The sequence below is a fragment of the Amphiprion ocellaris genome, chromosome 10 (assembly GCF_022539595.1).
Source record: "Amphiprion ocellaris isolate individual 3 ecotype Okinawa chromosome 10, ASM2253959v1, whole genome shotgun sequence".
NCBI classification, from domain to species: Eukaryota; Metazoa; Chordata; class Actinopteri; family Pomacentridae; genus Amphiprion; species Amphiprion ocellaris.
The window spans coordinates 1,812,635-1,833,987 of NC_072775.1; the positions used below are offsets into that span (position 1 = coordinate 1,812,635).

The 21,353-nt window shown below is 37.5% G+C and overlaps 1 protein-coding gene across 3 annotated transcripts in view; it reads right to left on the reverse strand.

Moving 5' to 3' along the window:
* Window positions 1–21,353, reverse strand: part of ankrd12 (ankyrin repeat domain 12) — a 43,737-nt gene extending 22,384 nt beyond the window's left edge. For 2 of the 3 annotated variants that reach the window (XM_023273757.3, XM_023273756.3), the window contains exon 1: window positions 21,172–21,353. The gene's annotated coding sequence lies outside the window, so the exon portion shown is untranslated. Of the gene's footprint in view, window positions 1–7,851; window positions 7,862–21,171 lie in introns of those variants that run through there. The other variant, XM_055014203.1, reaches the window with a different exon arrangement.

The following is a 21,353-nucleotide window of genomic DNA, read 5'->3' on the forward strand; positions in this document are numbered from 1 at the left end:
GATGTGGTTTGTGACGGCATAGTAACACACGCAGCACTGTGGAGGAAGCACAACGCTCAGCTGAAGCTGCCTACAGCCGGCATGGCATGTGTCAGTTATCTTGTCACGAGTTTCACAGTTTTCAGTCATAAGACCCTTGTCTGAATTAGTTCAAATGAACTTTCCCCACTTCCTTTTTACCCACTCGCACAGTGTGTCATCTGATTCAGCAGAAATAGCCTCTCTTTACCTGATAAAAGCCCCACTAAAAGTTCACTTTAGGAACCTGAGAGCCGCTGATTACTTATGAGGTAAATGAGCGGGGCAGCCCCAATTACTCAATATGAATTCACAGTACAAGCTACTAAATGCTACAGCAAGCATTTACTTACAAGAAAAGAACAAGCGTGATGATAAGCTACTGGCCTCATCCAATCAGAGCCAAATAATGTTCCAAATAAATAAAGATATCAACATTGTTCAACTGCAAGACACACAGTTGGTAAAGAAAGCATGTTTGCACTGGCTGGGAATGTTTGCAAAAACAACTTCCATCCTTAAAGGTTTCAAAAATAAATACATTGCTTTTAAAACAGAAAATTAGAAAGTCATGCCTTTAATGGTCTTTTTTAAATGAAAATCAACACAGTAAATAATCTCTGAACTAGACAGTATCATCCGATTAACCAATATTACCTATTTTGATAGCCAGATGATAAATTAAAAACCCCAACAGCTTTTGAAATTGGAATATCTTTTGGTTTCTTTGCTCCATCTGTGCACTGTGGGCAAAATCAGACACCTAAAAAGGTTGTCTTGCACTTTGGAAAAGACTAATCGATCACTTTTTGGTCCTATTCTGACATTTTATAGACCAAACAACTAATGGATTTACTGAGAATACATTTGACAGAATAACTGACGATCAAAATAATCAAAACTTGGAACCCTAATGGACAATTAACAGGTTAACTACCAACATATGTACTTATTGTTGTTGATTTAGAAATATCAAATGTCAAGAATCTCTTGAAAAGGAGGGTTTTTAAATCATGAGCATCCACCTACAGCTATCGTCCACTGGGTTTATGCCTGTGAGTTTTTTGTGAATGGGAATATCAGGATTTGAAAATGAGTGTTGACTCAGCTCGGCCCAATTCTCACTGGTTCTGTAGTTTTCCTGTGGGCCTGTATGAATGCAGACTGCCAACAATTGGCAGGAAAAGTGCAAATCGGTAACTTTAATTAGCGAGAACTGTTGCTAAACTGATACTAGTCAGAGGTTTGTCATTAGTAGGGATGAAAGTAATTCTGACTAGCTTTGATGTTTGTAAAAGAAAAAACACTCATTAACTCTGTAAAACCCAATGATGCAAAAATACATCATTTAAAAAAAAAAAAATCATTATTTTACATACATACATATATTTACTAAAGCGGATGTTTTCTAGCGGCAGAACATGCGTTATAAATCCCAATATCTCAGTTGATCTTGTTCACGTATTTAGAGGAAGCCTAAATCGTGATCATTATTCGATTAATTCCTTGCAGTGTTTCTAGAAACAGCCAGTGTACATTTACTGTTTACATCTACTTCAGCAGCCTTCCTGCCATTTGGGTTTCTCCAACAACCACAGCGATTTCAAAACAATAATCCTGTGGGACTGAGCTGAACATTACACCACCTTGTCATGCAAGATTAGCCAGAGGTTCGCTGTGCCGATCAATCATGAGATGTAAACAACACCTCTGAAAATGTACAGAAAGCAAAGCTGAATGGATTTTTATTTATAACTATCAGACTCGCGAGTCAAACCTGCCACTCCTATAAACAGCAGAGCCACTGCTGACTCACTGCAGCATCGTTACTCTGCAATCAGTCTGTACCCACGTGTGAAACTAAATTAAAAACACACCGCTGGAGCTAAATGGATCGTAGCAGAAGCAGGCCTTTAATGAAGCGATGTCATCCAGATGCACGGCAAACAGCATTACTTTCACACGGGACCACCTGTGTGGCGTGTCGAGGATTTATGTAAAAGCCACAAGTCTTGCAAGTTTAATCAGCTAAAGCACTACGACACAGAGGTATAAACAGAGCTACCACGCTGCTGCACAGTGAGAAAGGAAGATGCTGTTGACCTTTTAAACACACCCTACTGTCAAACTGCTGTTTAACCTGATTTTTGAGATGTGAAGGTGTGTCATCTTCGTTATGGTTACATAATAACTTATCAATGGTTTAACTTTGTCTCTTAGACAACCATGTATAACCATATATATGTGTGTGTGTGTGTGTGTGTGTGTGTGTGTGTGTGTGTGTGTGTGTGTGTGTGTGTGTGTGTGTGTGTGTGTGTGTGTGTGTGTGTGTGTGTGTGTGTGTGTGTGTATGTGTATATATATACACACACACATATATGTATATGTGTGTGTTTATATATACACACACACACATATATACACGTATATATATACACATATATATATACATACATACATACATACATACCTACATACATATTTGCTTTGTTTTATTCTATTTTAAAAAAAAAATTTGGTCTATATTTGGGTCTTACAGAGTTTAAAAAAAACAATATTTAGTTTCTTTGGATACTTCTACAACCTTTTCTGATCCCCGGTAATAGCACGGCATTCACAGGTATCATTTTTCCGGCCCTGCTGTGCCACCGAGGCCAGTGAGAGGTCCGTCATTAGTCAGCAGATCGTCAGCATGCAGCAGCATTGTCATTCAGGCCACTGAAAGGGAGAATTGAGCTGCCCACAGCAAGCACGTCGATGTAAAGAGGCTGGTGTATCGGGGGTATTAAAGCGGTATGGACAGGCCGGGACCAGACCAGAAAACAAACGCTGACAGGACTCCAATCTGGCCCAGCGACGAGGCGAGGAGGGTGTGACTATAACTACAGAGGTATTTGGGCATTCGCTGCGTTTCATGAGCAGCTCAGGGCTGCAAAAGCCCCTGCGAGCTCTGCCATTAACCTTGGGCTGTTTCAAGTCTGCATCAAACCCTGCCTCGATGACTACTACAGTTTACAGAGACTAAAGCTGAGATTAGTTCGGCATGGGATCTGGTACAGTGAAAGCAACAATTACCTAACCCACTTAATATCACTGAAACAGGCCGTCAAACTGCAGAATCACAGCTGGAAAAACGTGGAGAGATGAACCACGACAGAGAGATGTGACACCAGAGACACTAGGAAGCCTGGTTTCCTCGGTTCCAACATAAGCAATGTGGTAAATAATTCAGCTGCCAAGGAAAAGAGACAACCAAATACACTAATGACTGCACTGCCATTATTCATTCATCTGCTAATTATCTTCTCTGCTAATAAACATTTTGTTCATAAAATGTCAGAAAAACAGCCAAAAAAAGTAAATTAGAATTGTGAACAACAGTACAAAGTGAAAAGCAAAAATAAATTAGATGAAAATCTCTGAGCGTGGTTGGCATTTCTGCCTAATAAAACAGCTGAAGCAATTTATTCACTATCAAAATAACTGCAGATGAACAGTAGACCTGAAACAGTCAGTTAATAGTGTTTTGAAACTATTTGGATAATCACCAATGTAATTTTAAAGCAAAAATTCCCCTTATTTCCTTAATTTCAGTTCCTTAAATGAGGATTTTCTCTCCGTCTTATGTGACTGTAAATGTAATATCTTTGGTTTTAATAGTGTTTGTTGAACAAAAAGGGATTTCAAAATGTCACAGTTTGCTTTAGAAAGATTTTTTTTGCTGTTTTCGAACGTTTTAGAAGAATCTGCAGACTGATAAATCAGTAATGATAATAATGATTTGTGCAATCGGAATTATTAAGCCTTTTAAATCCTTCTAACATTAGATGCAAGGCTCTGCAACATTATTGTAAAACTCAGTGGATCAGCAGAGAACTCGCCACTCAGCTGGAGCTCAACTTTCTTATCAGATTATATGACTCAAGAAAATGACACCGTTTCAAAGCTATCTTTGTTTTGCTTGGACATGACAAGAAGTTGTGATAAAAACTCAGTCAGAATTGTAAATATCCATCTTCAGCAGCTGAACTAAGCCGGTGAAATTCCAAGTTAACCCCGTAAGACCCAAATATAGGAAACAAATTACATATATAAACCCAAATATAGAAAAAAATAAGCAAAAAATAAAGAAAATCTTTAAAAAAAAAAAAAAAAAAAAAAAAATTTATTTTTATATATATATATATATATATATATATATATATATATATATATATATATATATATATATATATACATATATATATGTAATGCTGCAGTAGGTTTTACAGGGTTACGCTTGCTGGCTGCACTGCTGGTCCTTCTGAGAAGCAGATGTCTCTGTATTTATTTATAACCTGGTGTTCCTGCGTTCAAACTCCACCGACTAACAACAATAACAACCATTTCCCTGTAGTGCTGGAGCATGTTGGCCCTGACAGCAGAGTGGCTGCTGGTGTGTGTCGTTGCGTGAGTGCAGCGGTTTGTGGGTCTGAGGAGTGGTAGGGTGGTGGGGTGTGTTAAAATGGGGATGGATGAGGAGCACACAGTACGGTAACCTGATCCACTGACTGCAGGATGGGACAGGGAGGGAAGAGGGCTAAGAATAGCAGCGAGGCTGACACACAGCAGCAGAGTACGCTGCCACTAGCAGCAGCAGAAACACTACTCCACTACAGCTCACACAGTACTGCCTGCTGTGAGTCTCACACACACCATGTGGAAAATACATGTGATTTTCCCCCTGGTCTCCCATGTGGCTGCACTTACAGCTGCACACACAAAGGAACGCAGTGAAGAACAGGCTCTGGAAGGTGTCGTTTGGTTTAAAACAGCGGCAGAAATATCAGCAAGACTGTTTAAATTCTTCAGTCAGTTTCCCCCACAATAGGAGGCAGGCAAATTTGCAAGGAGATGCATGACGCTCGCTGCAACGGTAAACAGCCAGTCACGTGCTCGTGGTCCTGTATGCTGTCAGGGCAATGATGGGGGAGGTCTTTCTCAGCTGCACATCCACTCCCAGCCCTTGTCTCCTCCTCCTCCGACTCCCTAATGAGTAGCAGGACAAAGCCAGGCGCAAAGGCCCGATTATGGAGAGTACAGGAGAGGAAACAATACCCAGCAAAGAGCCAGCCATCTTCAACAGGATCACACGTATGCACACACAGGCTGGCAGTACGTATGTTTGTATTGAAAACCAAAATGCACGGCAGCAGCATACCTCACATTCCATATGCAAAATCTGTAATGTGGCCTAGAAACATCCAATCCAATTATTCCATCACCTGAAAACAAACCAACCCTTCAATTCAAAAGACAGAAGGACGTTAATAAATTATTTTTAGTGCAATAACTCATTACGTTTTTTTTAATCATACTGAACATTCAGTGACTGTATGTTTACAATCTGAAATTTTAGGTTTGTTGTTGTTCGTTACTCAGCAAGCAATTTTAACCCTGTACGACCCAAATATAGAAAAAAAAACAGCAAAAAATAAATTTTATTTTTATATATATATATATATATATATATATGCATTTATAATTAAAAATTATTATATATGTAAAAGAGGTACTAGTACTACTACTACTACTTCCTATATTTTTTCCTACATTTTACCGAAAAAAAATAGCAAAAAATTAGCAAATCTAAAATTTGCAATTATGCTATATTCTTTGCTATACTCTTTTGATTTTATGAAGCAAAAGATTTATTTCAGGAAAGAACCTGCAAGAAAACTGTTGAAAATAACAGCTGTCAGTTGCATCAATAACATGTAAACATGTGGCAGTGTGACCTGATCCATTATTTGATGCCAGCAGGGAATTATTAGGCATCCATGTTGATAATCTTCATACTATTTATAATCTTTTGCACAGCTTGCATCAGATTCTGTTTTAAACCGTGTTAAACTACAAGACATCTGAAGTTGTCATCTTGAACTTTCTGAGTTATTTTCAGGATTTTCTTTCCCTTAATAGACAAAACAATTAAGTGAGAAAATGAGCTGCTAATTAATCATTGTAACCATAGCCTCAGTAGGCTTCTCTGTAGGCTAACTGTAGCTACACACAACTTTTTCTGGATGCTCCACAATGACTGTGACCGAGTTGTTTGGTGAAATCTCTGCCGTCGCTACAAGGCTGTTGTTATCGTGGTTATTCGTTGTTTTAAGCTTGACCTACATTTCATTTCAATTACTGAAAGTGACATCATGCGACTCCTGTCCATCATTCAGCCTCCCAGACCCACGCCAAAACTTGCGACGCTGACAGCTGTTAGTGCTACTTTGTTTCACAATGAAATATTAATTTTCCCAATTGACCCTTTTTTTTTAAAACCACGTCCTTAGAGCTCAACAGTTACTCAAAATACTATTGTAATCGCAATATGGCCAGTTGCAAAATCAATAAAGGTAAAGGCCCGCGGGCCAAAAGCAGCCCTCCAGAGGGTCCAATCCGGCCCTCTAAGTGTAAAAATTCCAGAGAAGACATTAACTGCAGATTGTAAATTCGTAAAACTATACATTTAAAGTAATTTCTAGACCATGACAAGTTGCTTTGATCAGAAAGTAAAATACTAGATTGCTTACTTACATTTTGTGTTTCATTTTTGCAATATTTTGTCTTGTTTTTGTCATGTTGTGTCGCTTTATTCATTGTTTTGTTTATCGTTTGTGTCGTTTTGTGTTTTTTTTGTCTCGCTTGTGTTGTTAGTCTACTCTTTTGTCCTTCTGTTTCTTGCTTTTGTCCTATTTGGTCTCATTTGTGTCATTTTTGTGTCATTTTTGTCTCGTTTTTGTCATTTATCCATTTTTTGTCACTTTAAAACAGTTTTGTATAATTTTTTGTATCTTTTTTGTTTTGTTTCATGTCATTTGCCTAATATTTTGTCGTTTTGCATCTCATTTTGTAAATGTTGTCTTATAATATTTTGTCTTGTTTTGTCATTTTGATCATCCAGTAAAATCCTCTATGGTTCAGTTCCAAGTGACTAAATGTTGTGCTCCTTTGTAGACACTGTGATCTGGAAGTTGTAATGTGGAAATGATGAACTAAAGCATAATACTGCTAAAATTTCACTTTTCTTTAGAAATTTCAGGTTGTTCATGATTTTTTATAACAAGATAATTCCTTAAATGTGAACATTTTCAGAATGTACCTTTTTGCACTAAAACAAAGGAACCATTCGGAGTTGTGGATATTTATCCGTTATTATGCTGTGGTTTTATTGTTCCGGTCCACTGGAGATCAAATTGGGTTGAATGTGGAACCTGAACTGCAATGACTTTGACACCCCTGAATCTTCCTCAACCTACTTGACACTTTTTTAAACTTAGAAACATGAAGATCTGTTAAAAAAAATACATGAATAAAACTGAGCCTCATTTATTTCTGTCCTGAAACCAGTCACTCTCCTGACTCAGCTGAAAGTAAAGCATTCCGGGTACAAAGTGAGTCCAGTTCTTTCCTCCAGTTGCTGCGTCGTCTGAACCAAAGGCGGATTTCGACACGGACAAACAAACAGCGAAAGACATCGGATGCCTGGAGGCATCCGTTCACTTCTCGCTATCCTAACCCCAGACAGACGAAACGCTCCTGCTCCGACTGGAGTGTCTGGCCATTGTTCCAGTCGTTGTTGGGTTGCATAAATAAACCGGCTACGTTACTGGGAAGAGGTGGAGAGCTCCGGTTTAATCTCTTCCACATGGGAAAAGCGTAGGGCTGCCAGTGCCAGTGATAATAAGCAAATGTTCAGACAGGTACCAGTCAAGCGCTGCCAAAATTTTCTGATGAATTTTCAGCGTGCCAGCCACCCTAACTGGTTATAATTGCATCATTTAGCTGTCTGAATTAACCCGGCAGGTACAACTGGCAAAATGTCAGTTTAGACTGTAAAATCCAGGGGTGTCATTTTAGTTCACATTCAGCCCAATTTGATCTGAAGTGGGTCGGACCAGTAAAATCAGAGACTAATAATCTATAAATTATGACAGCTCCAAATGTTTCCGTCTTTTAGTGCAAAAAACATTTTTGTCAGACAAATACCCAAAAAGACAAAATATTCCAAAAAAGAGACACAAAATGACAAAGGGAGAAACAAAGCGACAAAAAATAGACAAACAATGCAAGCAAGACAAAAAAGAAAAACAACACAACAAAAATGAGAAATAAGTCAACAAAAGCATGAGACAAGCTACAAAGGTCAGACAAATAAAAGACAAAAAACAACAAAAATCAGACAAAAAAATTACAAAATACAACAAAAACAAGAAAAAATATTAATAAAAATGAAACACAAAACAACAAAAAATGAGACAATGGACACGAAACAAAACAAAAACGGGACAAAAACTTCGACAGAAGTTACAAAGCAAAAAAAAAAAAAAAATGGACAAACGATAAAAATATGACAAAAAAGGACAAAAGCGAGAAACAAAACGACAAAAAAAATTGACAAACAACACAAGCGAGACAAAAGGAAACACAAAACAACAAAAGTGAGAAACAAAACGACAAAAGCGAGACAAAAAAACAACACAAAATATTCAAAAAATTAGACAAAAGGACAAAAGAACAATGAACAATCTAGTATTTTACTTTATGATCCAAACAACTTGTCATGGTCTAGAAATTATTTTAAATTTATAGTTTTACTAATTTGAAATCTGCAGTTAATGGGCCGCTTTTGGCCCGTGGGCCGCATGCTGGACACACCTGGTATAACCTGTCGTACAAGTAAACAATAAAGTTAATTTTCTGTATCACCTACACCACATTTATCCAAACAATAAGCCGTTTTACACTCCAGGAATAGTGTAAACGTCCTAAATAAGTATTCTTACATAAGACTCAGTGCCTCGTCCATCAATTAAAACCTTCCATAAAAAACAGGAACAGCGCTCAAATCAAAAGCCTCATAAAACAATTCGATATTTGCACACGAGAGGCATGAAAAGGGTTAACCACTCGCTCCAGACTCCTCCAGACACGCCCATCGAACCGGTCCGAGAGCGTCTGAAAGCCTTAAGAAGGCCAACGCCACCGCTCTGAATGTAGGTTAATGATCAGATACCCAAGCAGAGGACGAGAACAATGAGGCCTTCACTGCTGATTACGGGTTAAAAGGTGGAGGGGAGGGAACGAGGGAGGGATTAGAGCAAAGGTTAGGACCTAGGCGTGGGTCTTGTTCTTATTTCCAACGCAGCACCACATGACCGAACCAAACACTGGAGGACTGTTGGAGAAAATTTGATATCCGCGGTGCAGACGGAGGAGAGAAAATCTCATTCAGAATTAGTAGAATCTTGGAAGAGACAGCTGGAAATATTCAACAAAACTGCATCTTGTTTTGTTGCATTATTGCTCCCTGAATTGAAAAAAAAAACTGTATGTCTTTTTCTACAAAGTGCACAAATAAAAATCACCTTTGGACGCACTTCCCTCCTTTAAAACAGCACCCGGTCCCCCTTTCCTTTCAACATGGGACAAGCTGTAAGCAGCATTTAAAGCCCCTGAAGGCAAAGGAGTCACAAACACGACTGTAAAACGAAGCACATCTGCAGCTAACAAGATGTTACGACAGCGGTGTCAAACTCATCTTAGTTCAGGTTCCACATTCAGCCCAATTTGATCTCCAGTGACCAGTAAAATCACAGCATAACCTAAAAATAACCACAACTCCTCATGTTTTCCTTTGTTTTAGTGCCAAAAGTACATTTTAAAAATGTTCACATTTAAGGAATTATCTTTTTTACAAAACATCATGAACAACCTGAAATTTATCAAGAAAAATAAGTGAAATTTCATCAACATTCAGCCTCAGTTTATCATTTCCACATTACAACTTCCAGATCACAGAGTGTCTACAAAGGAACACAGCATTTAGTCATCTGGAACTGAACCATGGAGGATTTACTTTATGATAGAAACGACAAAAGTCAGACAAAACAAAGATGAAAAATGCTACAAAAATGAGATGCAAAATGACAAAAACGAGACACAAAACAACAAAAAATGAGACAAATGGCAAAAACAAGACAAAAAAATTACACAAATGACATAGACAAGACCAAAAATGACAAAAGCAAAAACAAAACAAAAATAGACAACACAAGCGAGACAAAAAAAACCACTAAATAACAAAACCAATACAAAACATCGAATAAAGCAAAACACAAAATGACAAAAAAATGAGACGAATGACAAAAATCTGATGAAAAACAACAAAACCAAGACAAAATACTACAAAAATGATACACAAAATGACAAATGAGCAATCTAGTATTTTACTTTCTGATCAAAACAACTTGTCATGGTCTAGAAATGATTTGAAATTTATAGTTTTACTAATTTACAATCTGCAGTTAATCTCTTCTCTGAAATTTTTACACTTTGAGGGCCGGATTGGACCCTCTGGAAGGCCACTTTTGGCCTGCGGGCCTCATGTTGGACACCCCTGATGTAACGCATTTAAGGGAAACTATAAAACTACTACTGATCGCTGTCGTTTCATAGCCCAGGCCTGCCGGCAGCAGCTTCAAAATCATTTATTTTCTGTATATTTTAACCAGGTACGTGCTGCTATGGGTAGGTTAGTGTTTACTAGCATCAGACGCCTCATCAGAACAAAAACCAACAGCTAATCTGAAGTCACAATAAAACACTGAGTGCACTTAAACTGCATGTCTGCATTCTGTAATGTGTCATTAAGTGTTGGCTTATTGAAGAGTCGTCTGCTATAAATTCCTCCTAAGCTCTTAAGTATAAAAAACGTGTGCTGTAAAATGACAGAAAGAAGGTCAAGACTCTGTATCTGTCACTGGGATTGTGTCCTTTAGCCACACAGGCAGCCTCACTTTTCAAAATGAATCAATATTAGGCTATTGATGCTGGTTCAGATGCAGTGCCGACTACAGAAATACATCAAAACTGCTACTGGAAATGGTTGGGGCAAATTGGTTTTTGCCTCCAGGCGTTTTCTTTCTTCTTGTGCATGAGGAATGTGGAAATAATGACAGATTTAGAGGTGTTACTGAAGTAGCTGCTGTATTAATCGATTAGTTTATTGACAGACAATTATTCGGGAGCGTTTTTAAGTCCAGTTTAGTCCAGGTTCCACATTCAGCCCAATCTGACCAGTAAAATCACAGCATAATAACCTATAAATAACCACAACTCCTGATAAAAAAAAGTACACTAACACAAGCGAGACAAAAAAACACAAGATGACACAAACGATGCACAAAACAATGAATAAAGCGACACACAAAATGAGAAAAATGAGACAAAAAACACAGACACAAAAAGGAAACAACAAAATGACAAAAAATCTGATAAAAAACAACAAAAGCAAGACAAAATATTACAAAAATGATATACAAAATGACAAAAGAGCAATCTAGTATTTTACTTTCTGATCAAAACAACTTGTCATGGTCTAGAAATGATTTTAAATTAATAATTTTACTAATTTATAATCTGTAGTTAATGTCTTCTCTGGAATTTTTACACTTTGAGGGTCAGATTGGACCCTCTGGAGGACCGCTTTTGGCCTGTGGGCCGCATGTTGGACACCCCTGACATATGCTGTAATGCTACAACCCAATGCCTGTGTCGACATCACACATTTGGAGTCCTGCAGGAAGGTTGCGGGCTCTCAGATCGTGGGTCTTTAAAAGAACACGGTGGATTATCTGGCCGTTACATGCCGAGATGCCGCACTAGACGCAACGGACAAAAACAACGCTCTGTACACATTCAGCTGCTGGCAAAGGCTGGCACATATTGTGTAATCATGAGGCTCCACCCTCTTCACACCAACACTCGCTGGGCCTCTGGAAGACGCAGATCCTCGGCTGGTAGGGCCGACTGCAGATAGGCTCTGGCCTGGCCGGAGGCATTTCACATCATGAGAAGCAGCACTGGCGCTCCACACAATAAATGCAGCCGACAAGTCGAAGTGAAACTGAGATGATTTCTGCCTTTTTTCCCCACTCAGTACAACTTTTTCAGTCCACCTTCTGGGCTGATGTACCTTCAGCTTACAAGGATAGAAGAGCTACGCTGCCCTCGATAACCATTAACCGTCGTGTTGTCCTGCGGGTCAAATTGACCGTTTTAAAGTTTGAAAATATGGAAAAATATATATATTTTTACAGTGAAAACTTCCACATTTTCAACATATTTGGGAAATTTCTTAACATTTTTTGGTGGAAGAAAAGAAATGTTAAAAAAATGCTCCTTTAAGAACATATTCGAACTTTTACTGATATATATGGAATCACCAGATATTTTTAGGATTTTTTTTGGAAGATTTTTATTCATTTTTTTATTTCTTGCCAAATTTGGGGATTTTTTTTTTTTTTTAAATTAAAAGTTTTAAGGGAAACTTTCAAGGAATTTTCTTCTTGAAGATTTTGCAATTGTTTTTATAAATTTGAGGAATTTTTTGCTGAACTTTTGGATTTTTTTCAGACAAGGGAACAATGTTTTTTGGTGCCGTAAATGAGGGTAACAAGAGGGTTAAAGGCGATTTAAACAACACTAAACAGGCGCTTTCACTCTGCTGACGAGGAGGGAGTAAAATAAGGACTATGACCGTTTCAGGGGGTTTCCCTGAAGATACAGGCCCGGTTTGATCACTCAAAAAAAAAAAAAAAGAGGAACTGCTTCCAGACCGTTAAATGAGTAAACTGGTTTTGTTAGAGAAGCAGTTGTGTTGCTGCTTGATGACTTAAAGTAGACAAAATATACCAAATAAATATAAATATACCACTAAATATACCACTGCAAGCCAGTATAAGACTCCTATGAGAAAGGTCTGGTGGATGAAGAAGCCATGAAGAGCCTGAAGATCCAGCAGGTTGATGCTCACGCTGAAAGAATCGTTTCTTATCCAACCATTTTAGACAGAACAATGGCTAAATTGACTTCCTTTTCCATCCCGCTGATCTGCATTTACACACCGCCACCTCTGCCTCATTGTGAAGGTCACTCCTCTATGTCGCCACCTCTTATTTTCCTTTTCTTAAATTACTTAACACTCTGAAAGCTTTCGATACGGACAAAAAGGAAACACAAAATGACAAAAAAGAGAAACAAAACAACAAAAACGAGACACAAAATGACAAAAGTCAGACAAAAAATAAAGCAAAACACAAAATGATGAAAACAAGACAAAAAGCACAAGCGAGACAAAAAGGAAACAAAATGACAAAAAAGTGAGAAACGCACATCAGTTTCTTAAAAGACGCAAAGAATTATAAAAACACGACAATCGGTGCGTTGTAAAAAAAAAAAAAAAAACAAGTTATCCATTTTATGACAACTAAATCTAAATCTCAGGGAGGGAATACAATATGCCCTTACATAATTGTTCCTGCATTACAGCACCTTGGTCATTCCCTGTTCTCTAAGAGGCTTATAGTCCGTCTGGAAAGGCTGGAGCGTATAGAAGCCACAGTACGAGTCCCCAGCCACACATACGCCAAGCTAGGAAATCTTGGACAGGTTTAAAAATAATTTAGCAGAATCTGCAAGCGTGGCCGGACATTAGGTCGTAAAGACCGCGTTAATGATATACACTCCGAATCAAACTGTCCATTATTGGCCTCTTGTGGCTGATTTTCTTCGCATGCGCTGCTTTTAAGCTCTCCTCCCTCTCTGCTTTTCCTCGACTGTAAAACTGATGTGACTGCAGATCCTCCCCTCGTCAGATTTTCAAGATCTGGTAAAAACTGGAGGAAAATCAGACTTTTTTGTGTGTGTTTTTGTGAATCCAGGCCTGTCAGTCAGTGTGTCCAGGTGTGATCAGAGGATGAATGCTGCCATTTAACATCGCCAAGATAGGCAAGAGAGGATAATATTTTTTTCAACTGATCAAATCCTTCCCACGGTGAACGTCATAACTATTATTATAATGCTAAGAGGACAAGTAAAATGCTCTCAAAATTCTAATTTACAATCTGGTATTTTACTTTATGATCATAACGACAAAAGTCAGACAAAAAAAAACAACAAAAACAAGAGGGACAAAAAAATGGAGGCAAATGAGACAAAAAGATTACATAAAAGAGACGAAAAATTACAGAAGCGAGGAACCAAATGACAAAATAGACAAACACAAGCGAGACATAAAAAACATAAAAGACAAAATAACAAATAAAGTAAAAATAGACAAAATAGACAAACAATGCAAGCGAGACAAAAAAACAAAACTACAAAAATGAGAAACAAAACAAAAGCATGAGACAAGCAACAAAAGTCAGACAAAAATTTGACAAAAAAAAAACCAACAAAAACAGGACAAAATATTACAAAAATGAGATGCAAAACCACAAAAGAACAGTGAACAATCTAGTATTTTACTTCATGATGAAAACAACTTGTCATTGTCTAAAAATTATTTTAAGTTTATAGCTTTACTAATTTACAATCTGCAGTTAATGACACCCCTGTTATACGTGAAGATGTAACGGTAAATATTTTGGACTTTAACTTATAATTGACGGTTTATCTGTCGAAAACATAAGTACCCGGTGAATTACTCCATTTGGCACCCCAACACAAAAATTGCACAGCATCTCAGTCCATCGTATTACTGACAAACACGAATCAATACACGGCGGGGTCGCACCCAAGCAGCTGTTTAACATGTTTACAGTTTCTCCCAAAAGTCGCAACCACCAAATGACAAGACGGCGCTACGACGTGAGAAAGCGTGCACGGCCACATGGACGAGCAGCAAAAAGAAACCTGTTGTCTGAGATGAAGGAGGTAATAGTGAAAGGAAAAGCTCGTAGAGAAGCGGCGAAAACAAGATCAAAATGAGTCAGTCAAGAAAACCCAGCGAGAGACGACGAGAAGGGAGGAAATTAGAATATCCAAAGCCGGTTCTCACAAAAATATAGGACTCTTGGAGGACAATGGGTCATATTTAGTCATGATTTCATATACAAAGACTTGCCAACTGGCTTGTGAAACCGACAGTCTTGAAGGTAAAGGTCAACCAATATTTGGCCGCTCTGTACATGTGGTGTGCATGGAGATTTGATGATGACATTATTCAGTTTATACACGGTATTATCACTGTAAAACACAATAGCTACTAAAACTGCCAGAGCAAGATAAAGTACGCAAATATCAGATTGTTAGCTTCAGAAAGTTAGAGCTCACGTGCCTGACAGCTGTAAGTAAGATGTGCATTTCAAATGTTCACTTTTTTTTTTTTTTTTTTTTTTTTAAAAAAGAGTGTCTCATAGCAAAACCAATCAGGGATTTTCCTGTGTGGAGGAACTTCTTGTTGTAGGATCCTAGCAATTCAAAAACACCAGCTGTAATAATTGGGTTTTGTTGATCAAATAACAAGAAAACGTACAGATTTCTATCAAATAACCTAACACGGACCATTACCTTTACTCTATCATGCTTCTTGTCCTGCATAATCACCTTCAAAAGGCCGTTTCTGAGACAGGAAAACCCTCGGCGATGCATTTAAACACATTACAACAACATAATGCAAGCCTTTACAACGGCGCTGTAAATGCTACCTTTGTCAAAGAGGTGTTAGTTCATCCATGTGCCGTTTGACATGTTTCTTTGACTAGAACACACAGGATGAGCCATACAGATGTCCAGGACTAAACATCCTAAGTGGCGGGTTGAACAAAAGCAGAACACTGGTGGTTATTATACTGCTTTTGTGTTGCGCTGCGTTACACTGAACAAGTGTTTTCTGATCAATCAGTGAGTGTGTACATCTTATTACTACAGCATTTGTACACAAAAGTAAATGAAACTATATACATCAACTGCTTTACTACAACAATTTTTTTCTAGAGAGAATCAAGACCCGCCTGTGGTGCTGAAGTCAGAGTTGAAAAAAGCCGTCAAATTAACCTTCCTGTTGTCTTCATTTACAGGCACCAAAAAATATTGTTTCCTTGTCTGAAAAAAATCCAAAAATTCAACAAAAAAATTCCCCAAATTTCTGAAAATTTGCAAAACCTTCAGGAAGAAAATTCCAATAATTCCTTGACAGTTTCCCTTCAAAATTTTATTTAAAAAAAAAAAATCCTCCAAAAAACTTATTGTAAATATTTTCTAAAAATAAGTAAAAATATCTAGTGATTACATATATATCAGTAAAAAAAATTCTTTTAAATTTTTATTTTTATATATATATATATATATATATATATATATATATATATATATATATATATATATATATATATATATATATATATATATATATATATATATATATATATATATATATATATAGGGCTGCACAGTGGCGTAGTGGTTAGCACTTTCACCTTGCAGCTAGAAGATCCCTGGTTCGCGTCCCGGCTTTCCCGCGATCTTTCTGCATGGAGTTTACATGTTCTCCCTGTGCATGCGTGGGTTTTCTCCGGGTACTCCGGCTTCCTCCCACAATCCAAAAATATGCTGAGGTTAATTGATCATTCTAAATTGCCCGTAGGTGTGAATGTGTGCGTGCTTGTTTGTCTATATATGTAGCCCTGCGACAGACTGGCGACCTGTCTAGGGTGTCCCCTGCCTTCGCCCGAGTCAGCTGGGATAGGCTCCAGCCCCCCCGCGACCCTAGTGAGGATTAAGCGGTGTATAGATAATGGATATATATATATATATATATATATATATATATATATATATATATATATATATATATATATATAAAAATAATAATAATAATAATAAGTAAAATTTCTAGTATTTTCTTTAAGAACATTCACATAAAAATCAACCAAAATCCAGTGAAATTTGCTGGATTTTGGTTGATTTTTTTGTGAATATTCTTAAGAAACATTTTTAACATTTCTTTTTTTCCCCACCAAAAAATGTTCAAAAATGTCCTGAAAATGTGGACATCAGAAGTTTCATTGTGAAAATATGTACTTTTCCACATTTTCAAACTTTATAACGGGTCAATTTGACCCGCAGGATGACATGAGGGTTAATGCCTTGTCTGTTATGCAAATTTGGCATCCAATGTCAGTCACTGTCATGTAGTTTGTTTGATCGATGTAAAATAATCTAAATTGGCAGATTGAACCTCCTGAAATGAAACCATTTGTGGGTAACCACACACACACAAAAAAAAAAAATGCCAGAGTACCCACAACGCAATGCAAGAAACATCATTGTACTGCAAAATCAATTATTTGTCCACTCTGTATTCTCACAACCTTTCACGCTGCGGGAGGTCTTCATTTATTCTCAGCCAAATCACCATCTGATGCCTCCTCGGTTGCCAGTAGAGCGCTGAGATAATAGCACAAACTCATTACGGTCACAAAAATGATACCTACCGAGAATGACCCCGAGAACGTGTTCGGCAAAGCGGGTGAATCTGATTAACGAAAAGCCTGCTAATCCCTCCACATACAATTAACTACAAAACGGCAACAAAGACCGTCAACCATATTTACACCTGAAACACTTCAACAATAACAAGTTCTATACATAGAAATCTGTAGTTTCTGAACAGCCAGGGCTATGAATAACACTTTCATTTTTTATAATGTCTCATTATAGTGTGTAAAAAATAAAAAGTGGATTAACTAACAACTACTTTAAATGAATCTCACACCAGAACAAACACATGTTACTGTATTATACAAAACAATTACTTATAACCCTTGAGGGATTGATGAGACAACATAAATTGAAGCTTAGTTCCCCTCAAATGCTTAAATTGCTGTTGAGCTTTAGATACACATCAAGTTAATAAGATCATTGCTAAAGCACTTGTAATTATAGCAAATAGACATTTAATCATCAATGGATAGTAACTACTGCTGGATTACTAATGTCAAAACATGATGTGTCATGGAGGCCTGGAAGTATTGTTTTTTTGTCATTCAGCCCCAAGCACTTACAATTTTATCGATTACTTCCTTATCTCTGGTTTAGGGTGCGTTGATGAGTGAAATGACTCAGTGTTGCTTTTTGTTTTAACCGAATGCATAATATGCAAAACCCTTTGTCTTCCAGAGTATCTTAAAATTAGGTTATGTAAAACTGCAAGAATGAGGTTAAAAAAAAAAAAAAAAACACACACACGGATGCTTCAAAAAAGTCTCCACACAATGTGGGGGATCTAACTATAGAAAAGAGACAAATATTAGTTGGCGACTGTTAACTTTCACCTCCAAGTATCTGGAAGATAATCGGATCCTACGTCGCAGAAAATTTGGAATAACTGCAAATAAAATAAGACAGGAGGACTATGTGTTATTCATTGTTCCCATCTAAACCCTTCAGCTTCTTTAGATCACTTAGATGATGAAATAATCAGCGAGTGATTGGGGCATATTTTCCAATGTTTTGTTGACATAAGCTGCTTCCTCTTGAGAGTAATTATGGTGTAATCCTAAGTACTGTTCAGTAGCTGAAAGTCAAACTCCTCTCTTTATGATCACAAAATTAATGCTATATTTTCACAATACTGGAAAAATTACTATATTTGGTAAACACAATAACAAAAAGGAATAAAAAATGGCTACCTTCTGGTAACATGAAACACATTTTGCATTTGATACTGCTGTTTTTAGAACAGTAAGTGAATAATAGATCAATTCTGCATCTTTAGCGGTTTATTGCACTGTATTCACATGGAGTATAACCATTTAATATCAATAGTAATAAAGAAAATATAGGTTTCAGACAATTAGCATTAAAAATACTACTAGAATTAGTTGCTACTTGCTTTAATAAGCTGCATCCAAATGTGCAAATGCCTTTCCACACAACATGGATGTTTAAATTAGTGTTTTTTAGGTTTCAGGTCTGTTCAGATTGGTGGATGCACAGACAGACATCTCAATAGTAAAGAAATATACAAGTTTGACACAATTAGCATTAAAAATATTACAATTAGCATTAAAAATACTACTGTAATTAGTTGCTTTTAGCTTTAATAAGCTACATCCAAATGTACAAATGCCTTTCCATGCAACGTGGATCTTTAGTGTATTTTAGGTTTCAGGTTGACATTTGGTCTGTTCATTACAGACAGACATCTCAATAGTAAAGAAATATGTATGTTTTAGACAAAGAGCATTTAAAAAAAAATACTACTATAATTAGTCGCATTATTATGCTACATTCAAATGTGCATATGCCTTTCCACAAAACACAGATCTTTAAATTAGTGTATTTTAGACTTCAGGTCTGTTCAGATCGGTCGTTGCATAGACAGCCATCTCAATAGTAAAGAAATAAACAGGTTTAAGACAATCAGCATTAAAAATACTATTATAATTAGTTACTTCTTGCTATAATAAGCTATATCAAAATGTGCATATGCCTTTCCACACAACATAGATCTTTAAATTAGTGTATTTTAGGTTCTGTTCAGATCTGCTGTTGCATAGACAGTCATCTAAATAGTACAGAAATATACAGGTTTCACACAATTAGCATTAAAAATACTACTATAATTAGTTGCCGTTTGCTTTAATAAGCTACATCCAAATATGCTAATGCCTCTCCATAAAATGTGGATCTTTAAATGAGTGTATTTTAGGCTTCAGTTTGACGTTTGGTCTGTTTATTGCACATACAGCCATCTCAATAGTACAGAAATATGTATGTTTCAGACAAATAGCATTAAAATATTATAATTAGTTCCTGTTTGTTTTAATAAGCTACATTCAAATGTGCATATGCCTCTCCATAAAATGTGGATCTTTAAATGAGTGTATTTTAGGCTTCAGGTTGACGTTTGGTCTGTTTATTGCACAGACAGTCATCTCAATAGTACAGAAATATACAGGTTTCAGACAAATAACATTAAAAATACTACTAAAATTAGCTGTTTTTCGCTTTAATAAGCTACATCCAAATGTACAAATGCCTTTCCATGCAACGTGGATGTTTAAATTAGTGTATTTTAGGTTTCAGGTTGACATTTGTTCCGTTCAGATTGGTGGCTGTACAGACAGCCATCTCAATAGTACAGAAATATGCAGGTTTCAGACAAATAGCATTAAAAATACTACTATAACTACCTGTTTCTTGCTTTAATTAGCTATATTCAAATGTGCATATGCCTTTCCATACAACGTGGATCTTTAGTGTATTTTAGGTTTCAGGTTCTGTTCAGATCTGCTGTTGCATAGACAGCCATCTCAATAGTAAAGAAATATACAGATTTCAGACAAATTGCATTAAAAATACTACAATTAGTTGCTTCTTGCTTTAATAAGCTGCATCTAAATGTGCATATGCCTTTCCATACAATATGGATGTTAAAATTAGTGTATTTTAGGCTTCAGGTCTGTTCAGATCGGTCGGTGCACAGACAGCCATCTAAAAACAGGCAGCTTTTGTATCAGGCAACACACCCCCAAGATGTCACAGTCATTGGCTCCTGGTTATTCAAGCTATGCTAGTTCCTTCTGCGGATTAGGAAATCATAACTATATTTCACGCTCGATTTGGTGGCTTGTTTTTCTTTTTGTTTTAATTCCCTAAACTGGGCTGGTTGTAAATAAACGGTGACTCGGTGGATGATTGCAGACAACACCACCCACCTCACGGCAGCGTTGTGTCGCTGGTGCTTCCCTTCAGTAAATGTTGTGAGCGCTAAAAACGTTCCAACTTGGGTAGTAAACAAAAAAACGAGCTGGCTTGTTTTTTCGTTGATTTCACGTGCTGAGGTGGCGGGGTGTGTAAAAGCGTGCAGCTAGCATACGGTGGATTCAAGTCGGGGTGATTTAAAAGGCAATAATAATCAACACGACAGCAGGCAAAGACAAAAGCCCACTGCAGCCCCTTCACTGCCCTCACAACGTTCCCCCTCCCCAGCGCTTAATCTGAGCTAGCCGCGGTGACTGGGCTGAAGCTAACCCAGCTCACCCTGCTTTTCGTCCCCGACATTTTCCTATCGGCTCTCCGTTGCGCTCGTTTTCTAAAGATTTTTTCACCCCCCCCTCCTCCACGGTTAGCGGAGGGAAAGTACTCACACACACAACACGTGGCACACAACTAACTACACCACCAAGCAAACATCGCATTTTCAGTTGACGTCAAGGTAGCTTAGCATTAGCAACTTTAGCCAGATGGCTAACTGGGATTTTTTTTCCCCTTCTTAGTGTTCCGCTCGCGCTACGCAACCGACAAATCTCGTTTTGCGCTTACCTTTAACCCGGCTTTCGCGTCCCCTCCGACTCATTCGGGTTCCACTTTGTGTAGAATATTGCGCAATATTAACAGTTATCTCCTAAATATCGGACGTTAACCGTAGCCTACGGCTGTGTGACGTTCATCGCTGCTTTTGAAAACATCGCAGCCGTTCGTCGCTCGGAGCTCCTCTCCGAGAA